This window comes from Humulus lupulus, chromosome 6 (genome assembly GCF_963169125.1).
Source record: "Humulus lupulus chromosome 6, drHumLupu1.1, whole genome shotgun sequence".
In the NCBI taxonomy this organism is placed as follows: Eukaryota; Viridiplantae; Streptophyta; class Magnoliopsida; order Rosales; family Cannabaceae; genus Humulus; species Humulus lupulus.
The window spans coordinates 182,052,604-182,060,618 of record NC_084798.1 but is presented as its reverse complement, the minus strand read 5'-3'; the positions used below and the strand labels follow the sequence as shown (position 1 = coordinate 182,060,618).

The following is an 8,015-nucleotide window of genomic DNA, read 5'->3' as shown; positions in this document are numbered from 1 at the left end:
TACCACCTCATGACATTATATACAAATATAAGGAACTCTTAGTCCTAGTACAATGACATATCACAATCATACAGTAATGTCTACAAATATAGGGAACACTTAGTCCCAACTTAACCACCTAACCGGGTGCAGTTTTCTTACCTTAGATTCCGATAGCTTTGATTAGTGAAATTGACCTTCAAGCACGATCCCGTCCGAGCCTTAGCGTACACCTAGTCGCAGCCATAAATTAGAACCATCACTAAACTTCAATTCCAAAACCTAACCGCGGGACCAATCTCGAGCCCTCAAGAAGCCCTAATTCCACCAAACGGGGTGGTGGAATCAAACCCCGAGCCCCCAGGAAAAAACCCTAAGAAAAAACCCGAAAATCCCCTTCTGGAAATAGGGTAGCACTACAGCGCCACAAAGTGGGCGCTGTAGCGCTAAAAACAGAGCCAAAGCACCCAAACAACCCTGGCCTAGCGCTGTAGCACCCAAAGGCTAGTGCTAGAGCGCTAGTTACAGCACCCAACTTCCCAGATTTGTCTCCTTCGAATTTCCTCGAACCAAAACCCACCAAAACTCCTCCGAACCTCAACCATACTCCAAAATTAGCCTACCATCATCTATATCTCACCCCACATGACCCAATAACCCAAAACTTAGCCACATGCACCTTTAAACAAAGAAAACAAGGTTTGACTCCAAGACTCAAGAACTCAACCAGAAAACTAGAACAACCCAGAAATTCAAGTGTTCAAGCTCAGAATTTCTTACCTCAAGTGGGGAATTCAACCTTGGGTTGCCCTTAGTATCCTTCCAGCCTTTAGCTCATCAATTCTTCAAGCTTAATTCCCTAGAATTCCCATCCAAAACTCAATTCAAGCACAACTCATCAAAACCAGAAAAACTCAGACTAAACTCTTTACGCCTTACCTTAATTTGATGGTTAATCCCAGCTGACCCTCTACAACTTCTTCAAGGATCAAGGTTCCAAAGCTTAGCTGTGACTCCCTCTGAATTTACAGCTTCAAATTCCTCTAGAAATGGTGAAGAAATTACCCAACCGAGAGAGAGAAAGAGATATACCATATACCCTGTTTTTCCTTCTTTCTTTCCTTCTTTTTTCTTTCCTTTAACTTCTAAGACTTTATACAGCTTCCACTAAAGCCATAAAGTAGTATAACACTTATCTCTGATTTTAAACACCAAAAGACCATATTGCCCTCCCAATTAGAACCAAGCTTTTAAACATTCTAAGGGTATTTTAGTCATTGCTCCCAATTCTCACTAATTCTTCAAGTGTCCCTAATAACTATTGTTTACATCCCATCACCTAACTAGCCATCAATTATTTTCCTTAATATCAAATAATCCCCAATATATTTCTCAGAAATACCCCCGAGCTCTCCCGAGCCGGGTATAAATTCCCGTCGTGACTTTTCCGCCAAACCGCTCACTAGGATCGCCTTGAGTCACAAGCTACAAATATATCCACATAATAATGTGGTCTCAACAATTTATTGCAAATAATTACATTTATGCCCGCAACGGGCCAAAATTACAAACATGCCCTTAAAAACAAAATAGGGCCCACATGCATATTCAAAACTCATAAACATGCATATAATCATGTCCATATACTCATTTAATCATGCGTGCCATATAATCATGCATTTAATCATTCATTCACATAGATACCAATTATGCCCTCCTGGCACACTAATCAAGGCCCTTAAATCTTATTAGCAATTTTAGGTCGTTACAGTCTAACCTTTACTTATTGTTTCCCCATAACGGTCCAAGACCATTGGAACTTGAATATTATATTTAAATGGATTAAATTTAATCTAGTAAACGGTCCAGGCCATTGGAACTTGAACCTTGGGTTTAAGATAAGTTAATCAACTAATTTCTACCTAAAGTCATATATTTAATAGTACAGGTAGTTAAAACTAAGTCATAACTAAAAAGTCCACAACGGTCCAGGCCGTTGGAACCTGAACCATAGATTTGGGGTAAATCAGTTGAATTATATTTGGTAAGTCCAAAACGGTCCAGGCCGTTGAAACCTGAACTTTGGTTTCAGGATAAGTTAATCAACTTCCACAATATTTATCCTAATGGTCCTGGCCATTGGAACCAGGACTCCACATCTGAAAAATTCATGCATAGTGGTAAAACACTTGGTGAATTTTTAAAGAAATATATGAGTATAAAGCGGGAAACAAATATGTGCAAGGATAAAAACCAATATAATAATAAGATTATAAATAATTGTCTTAAGCGCATCTGCGCCCATAAAGGCTCAAATAAAAGTACAAAGGCTCAGACCTAGGCTTTGTTTGATCCGGGACGTCTAGAGTGTTTTCATCCTGTTGATCCCCAGCAAGGAGCTCAATGTTTGCTTTCTCCTTGGCCTCAAACTCAGCCTTTTTTGCAGCCGGATCCAGATAGAGGAGTGTAACACCCTAGGTAACCAAGACCGTTACACTGTGTGTTTAAAATAGTGCTTGACTTACTAAGCAAGCCGTTTGAACCCAAATGTGTAATTAAAGACTAAGTCAAGGTCAAGTATTAAGAGATTTGGTCAACAAAATGGTTATTTTTCATTAAAATATTAAGTTGATACACAAGATCCCAAAATCAGTTTACAGACTCATAAAAGACAAATAGAATACAATTTGGTCGTCCTAAGCGGCAAAACAGGGTTTAACCCTAGTTCCTCCCAAGCTATCCCGACCATGGCGATCGAGCAGGCCGCATATGTACACACCGCCCTTGAAACTCTCCAACTCATGGCTCATCATGCTATCTCTTTCCTTACCTGCACCACCTAGCACCCGTGAGCCAAGGCTCAGCAAGAAAACTTAAAACAACATGCACAACTATGCAACAGTATAAAAATAGTAAATATTAATCATCAAACCCAATTAACAATAGGATATAAATAACCAACCAGCAGTAATATTTAATTCAGTCAGGTATGTAAATCAAGCTCATCAGTCAATAAACATAATTAAGTGTGAACAACACTTCTATTTATGGTATAATACCCAAGCCCGGCGCCCTTAGGCCGAGTCCCCTGATCTCTTAGCCGACCTCAGCACCCTTAGGTCGGGCTGCATTCCGCACACTTTCTATCGGCCCCCGACACCCTTAGGCCGGTCTGCAAACATATATATATATATATTCACAATACACAATGCATAGCATATAATCAATGGCAACGTATACAAGCATGCCCATCCATATATTCCAAATACAGGTATATTCATGTTTATAACATATTCATATAAGGGGGTTTAAGCCCCAATCACAACTCTGGTGCAGTTTTCTTACCTCAGGTCCCGAGCAACAAGTGTATGACAGCCCCGAGCATGATCCTTAGTTCTGAGCCCTTGCAGCATAACCTAGTCACAATGCAGTAATGGATAACCATTAAGATCCTAAACCAATTAAAAGCTTTGGAATAATGTACGAGCCTCCGGGACCTTGATGTCTACTGATCTGGGTAGTAGAAATTGTCGTGAGTGCTTAGGTTTAGATCCCCGAGCCACCCCAAGCCTTAAGACTAATTCTAGTTAGGGCTGCCTAGGCGGGCCACAACCTAGCCCTAAGGGTTGCGGCGCGCCCCAAGTCAGAGGCGTCTGCCTCTTGTCCCAGGGGGAGGTGGGCTGCGAGTGGCCCCTTCAAGGCCGCGGCGCGCATGCAGAACAACAAGCCCCCAGGGCCTTCTGGGGCACGCGGGCCGCGACGACCATGAATTGGGTCGCGGTGCGCCCCCGTGAACCCAGAATTCCCTGGGTTTCCTCAACCCTTTCCCAGCTCCAATCAATAAATAACTCTTGAAACTTTCAGCCAAAACCCAGAATCGAGTCTAGGACTCTTAACCACAGCTTAAGCATAAAAACACTCAAAATCCTACTGAATTTACCATCCCAAATCATCAATCAGTCATCACTCAAAACCTAACAAATTCATCATAATAACCTGAATTCTCAGCAGAAACCAAACAAAATCCTTACCTCAATTAGAAGCTTTAATCCTCAGAGATTGCTTAGTTTTTTCTAGCTTCATTTTCCCCAGTCCACAAGCTTGATTCCCTGGCTTTTCCCTTCAAAACTTCAAAGTCTTCATAGGCTCGAGAGAGAGTGAGAGAGATCGTGCATGAGAGATAGGGGGAAAGTGTTTTAGAGTATTCCCAACAATTCTGGTTGTTTCTTGGAACCTCAGCTGAATATACACTTCAACCTAAAGACTAAAATACCCCTCAAGACAGCTCAGCCTTCTAATTGTTCTCAAGGGTAAAACGGTCATTGCCCCATTTCCCGCTAATTCCTCGAGTCGTCCTACAAATCCCCCGGTAATCCCGACATGTCAAACTAATTATCAAATACTTACCCATTACTCAATAAATCCCAAATATACATTAAACTTCCCAAAATACCCCTAGGCTCACCCCGAATCGGGTATTAAATCCCGTTGTAACTATTCCGCTAATCCGCTCACTAAGATCGCCTTGAGCCATATACTGCAAATATATCCACAAAATAATGTGGTCTCAATCATTTACACACAGATAATCACATTTATGCCCGCAACGGGCCAATATTACAGATATGCCCTTACTATCAAGATGGACCCACATACATATTTAATACACATAAACATGCATTTAAATCCATATTATCATATAAATCATGTATGCCACGTAGTCACACATTTATTCAATTAATTCAATATGTATATCCCATTATGCCCTCCAGGCACTATAATCCAAGCATTTAGCCTTAACAGTAAATTCGGGTCGTTACAGGAGGAGATTCATATTCTTGGCTTGGAGCCAAGCCATATAAATGGCTTCGTCAAAAATGGCCACCAACAACTCGTCAGCCTGCTCCTTCTCCTTGCGAACCACCTCGCTCCGTTTCAACTCTAGCTGGGCCTGGACTTCCAAAGCCTGAATTTGGGCCCCGAGAGATGCACCTTCTCCCGCTCTTGATGGAGTTGGGCCTCAGCCGTCTCCAAGAGTGCATTGGTTGAGGCTTTTGAGCCACATGCACGCGATAGTTCTGCCTCCAGGGTATCCACCACTTTCTTGTGGTCAGTGTCCTTCTTGGACAAAACTTCCTCGTGTTGAGCTTGGACCCGGGCAGTCTCCTTGGCGAGGGCCTCCATGGAGGTACAAAAACACCAGCTCCATCTGAGTCGTCTCCAGCTTCAAGGCCATCTCGGCCACCAAGTCCATGGAATAAAGCAGAGTTAGAAACAACACAAAAAGACAACGGTAGTAAAGAAACGAGACGAACAAGTGGCTTACCATCGTGGCCTGATGTTAGGTTTATTTTAGGTTTGTTTTAGAGATTATTTTATGTTATGTTTTTAGTTATTTAGGATTGTTTAGTGCAAATTTATGATTGTTTTCTTCTTATTTCAGGTTTTAATGGCCAAGTACATAATATGGAGTGAAATGAGAAGAAACATGTTAAATATGATGAATGAGATGGATTTAGTGTTGATTGTGGAGTTTCAAGACATTATGTCTGGAAAATACTACATTGAAGATGTTCAACACACGTCGTTTATGCTCTATAACACAAGTCTGAGACATCAAGCCACATTTTGACCATGATTTCTTCACTTTCTGGAAACACTTCTAGAAATAGAAGTTGTAGATATTTCTCTTATCTTTCCATATCTTTTTGAGACATTCCATTCGAAGTTATATCAAAGGAGTTATGATCAAAATACGATGAGATGACGCTACAAGCTGTTCGAGATGAGTTTCAGTTTTATTTTGTGTAATTAGGGCCCCAGTGCTAATATATAGTGCCCCGGTGCTGTCGAGTAATAGAGAGGATAAATTAATGCAGGTTGTAGCACCTAGGCACTACATTTCAGCGTCCCAGAGCTATTAGTTTCCAGAAGCATGTTTTGTGATTTATCTATAGCGCCTCAGCGCTATCTCGTGGCGCCCCAGCGCTAGAATCCGTATGGAAGTATAATTCAGGGGAAATTTTGTCTTTTCATGCAAAATTAATTAGGTATTATAAAAGCTTCCTTAATGACATTTTTAGAAGGGGGGGAGATCAGACTAAGCAAGAAGGAGGCTAGAGAAGAAAGAAAAACCTAGAGTTCTTTTTCTTTATCTTTTGATTTAGACTATGTTAAATTCTATGTTTATGTTTGATTTAGTCATGCTTATGAACTAAATTTATGTTTAGGTTTTCTAATTGACTCTCTTGAAACTCTATTATGATTTAATGCATTTATCTATTTCTTCTTCATCTAAAATCTATTTAGTTTGTGTTTATTGTGTATGTGATTGACTGCGCACCTTTTACATACGAATTATGAATTTGAATCAAAATCTGAAAAGTGAGATTTAAATATGCTAAAATTGAATAGACATAGATTTCAATTTAGAATGAGAGTATCAAATTGTTTTATGTGATTTAGGGTTGTATTCATTGCTTCCTATTGTTTGAATTGACCATAGAAATATAGGGAATTCACATTAGGTCGAGTTTTCTATTTCTTAACCCGAATAGATAACACTTTGGCTTGCCTATCATTTCAGTGAGAAGAATTTCAGTGGTAATTGCATTAAAGAATAATAGAGTGGATAGTAGAGAAGATTAGGGTTCCTAATTGTTTCATAGTGAATTTAATCCTTGTGTTCTTGCTATTTGATTTATGCAATTTTCATTTATTTATGTTTTCTTGTTTTCAAATTTCACAAATCCAGCTTTCGTTAGCCAAATAGAAACTAGAAATTAATTATTTGGTATTTGATAAATCAGTCTTTGTGGGACGATACTTGTTCTTATCAAGATTTATTACAAATTGTGATTACGTATACTTGCGTAGCTATAAAATTCGCAACAATTTGTTGGCATCGTTGCTGGGGACTGAAAAATTATCAATATTAAAATAGTTAATTTTATTTCTGATTTAGTTGCCTTTTAAAGAGTTTCTAACTTGGTTTGCTTGAATTTTTTTACTTCTATTTCAGGTAATTTTATTATATGCGTAGGAGGGGAGCAAATAATATTGTTCCTGTTAATCCTGAGATTGAGAAGACTTGCAAGCAAAATCGTAGAAATAAGAGGGTTGAGAACTTTGCTATTTCAATGGCTAAGAACATAAATAATGATGATGTGGGGAACAATGGTAATGAAAGAGTGTACCCAGCCGCGCCAGCCCAGGTGCAACCTTAGAATCCCGTCGTTTGAAGTTTGAGGGATTATGTACTCCCTACTGTTACAGGTGTGCAGACATGTATCAGACCATCGACTGTTACCGCTAATAATTTTGAGATTAAGCCAGCAATCCTCCAAATGGTTCAGGGTACAGTACAATTTGGTGGTCTACCCTCTGAAGATCCACACATGCACATAGCTACTATCCTGGAGCTGTGTGCCACTTTCAAGTATAATGGAGTGAACGACGATGCAATCAGGTTGAGGCTATTCCCATTTTCGTCGTGGGAAAGAGCTAAGAGTTGGTTGAACTCCCTTCAATCTAATTCTATAAATACTTGGGAGGATTTGGCTTAGAAATTCCTTGCCAAGTTCTTTCCTCCATCAAAAGTTGCTAAATTGAGAGAGAAGATTAATAATTTTTATCAGCTGGATGGTGAATCTTTGTATGACTCTTGGGAAAGGTTTGAGGAGTTGCTAAGAAAATTTCCCTATCACAGCATTGAAAAGTGGATGTTGGTCCACAATTTTTACAATGGATTGTGCGGTACAACTCGTACTATAATTGATGCTGCAGCTGGAGGGGTATTTATGAGTAAACGTGCCAACGAGGCATATGAGTTGTTGGAAGATATGGCTACAAATAATCATCAATAGTCGGATGAGCGTACGCCTAGTAACAGAAAGGTAGCTGGGGTTCATGAATTAGATGCAATCACTGCGTTGACTGCTCAGGTAGCTTCCTTAACAAAACAGTTACAACAGAATATTGTGTCTGCTAATGCCATTCACATGCCAATAGGTTGTGGAATTCGTGGGGGTCCACAC

At 39.9% G+C, this 8,015-nt stretch overlaps 1 non-coding gene across 1 annotated transcript; it reads right to left on the bottom strand.

Annotated features, from left to right (window-relative positions):
• Window positions 1-7,583: 7,583 nt before the first annotated feature.
• LOC133787535 (small nucleolar RNA R71) lies at window positions 7,584-7,690 on the bottom strand. The gene has a single exon (XR_009872551.1). It is a non-coding gene; the product is annotated as a small nucleolar RNA R71 (small nucleolar RNA).
• Window positions 7,691-8,015: the final 325 nt, after the last annotated feature.